Here is a 1509-nt window from a genome sequence, read left to right as displayed (position 1 = left end):
AATGCACATACATGATATGATAAGTATTGTGAGATTTAATTGGGCATTACGACAAAGTACATAGACCGCTATCCAGCATGCATCTAAGCCTAAAAAGTCCACCTTCAGGTTATCATCCGAACCCCTTCCAGTATTAAGTTGCAAAACAACAGACAATTGCATTAAGTATGGTGCGTAATGTAATCAATAACTACATCCTCGGACATAGCATCAATGTTTTATCCCTAGTGGCAACAGCACATCCACAACCTTAGAACTTTCTGTCACCGTCCTGCATTTAATGGAGGCATGAACCCACTATCGAGCATAAATACTCCCTCTTGGAGTTAAGAGTAAAAACTTGGCCAGAGCCTCTACTAATAACGGAGAGCATGCAAGATCATAAACAACACATAGGTAATAGATTGATAATTAACATAACATAGTATTCTCTATCCATCGGATCCCGACAAACACAACATATAGCATTACAGATAGATGATCTTGATCATGTTAGGCAGCTCACAAGATCCAACAATGAAGCACATAAGGAGAAGACGACCATCTAGCTACTGCTATGGACCCATAGTCCAGGGGTGAACTACTCACTCATCACTCCGGAGGCGACCATGGCGGTGAAGAGTCCTCCGGGAGATGATTCCCCTCTCCGGCAGGGTGCCGGAGGTGATCTCCAGAATCCCCCGAGATGGGATTGGCGGCGGCAGCGTCTCGAAGGTTTTCCGTATCGTGGCTCTCGGCATCGGGGGTTTCGCGACGGAGGCTTTAAGTAGGCGAAAGGGTAGGTCAGAGGCGACGCGAGGGCCCACACCACAGCCGGCGCGGCCAGGGCCTGGGCCGCGCCGCCCTGGTGTGTCGCCACCTCGTGGCCCCACTTTGACTCTCCCTCGGACTTCTGGAAGCTTCGTGGCAAAATAGGACCCTGGGCGTTGATTTCGTCCAATTCCGAGAATATTTCCTTTGTAGGATTTCTGAAACCAAAAACAGCAGAAAACAACAACTGGCTCTTCGGCATCTTGTTAATAGGTTAGTGCCCGAAAATGCATAAATACGACATATAATGTGTATAAAACATGTAGATATCATCAATAATGTGGCATGGAACATAAGAAATTATCGATACGTCGGAGACGTATCAGCATCCCCAAGCTTAGTTCCTGCTCGTCCCGAGCAGGTAAACGATAACAAAGATAATTTCTGGAGTGACATGCCATCATAAACTTGATCATACTATTGTAAGCGTATGTAATGAATGCAGCGATCAAAACAATGGAAATGACACAGCATGACACAATTGAGGAGATGTTTATTGCAGCCAGGAAGGTGTTCTCCAAGCCTTTTTTCACAGAAGTTGTTGTTTTAGCCTGCTGGCACATTTGGAAGCAGAGAAATGGAGCAATTTTTGAGAATATCAGACCCTCCTTTGTTTCCTGGAAGAGACAGTTTGTGCATGAAGCCTCTTTGCATGTGCATAGAGTGACAGACAAACATTCTGACATGTTTAAATCATGG

This window comes from Lolium perenne, chromosome 7 (genome assembly GCF_019359855.2).
Source record: "Lolium perenne isolate Kyuss_39 chromosome 7, Kyuss_2.0, whole genome shotgun sequence".
NCBI lineage: Eukaryota > Viridiplantae > Streptophyta > Magnoliopsida > Poales > Poaceae > Lolium > Lolium perenne.
Note: the sequence above shows the minus strand (reverse complement) of the source record.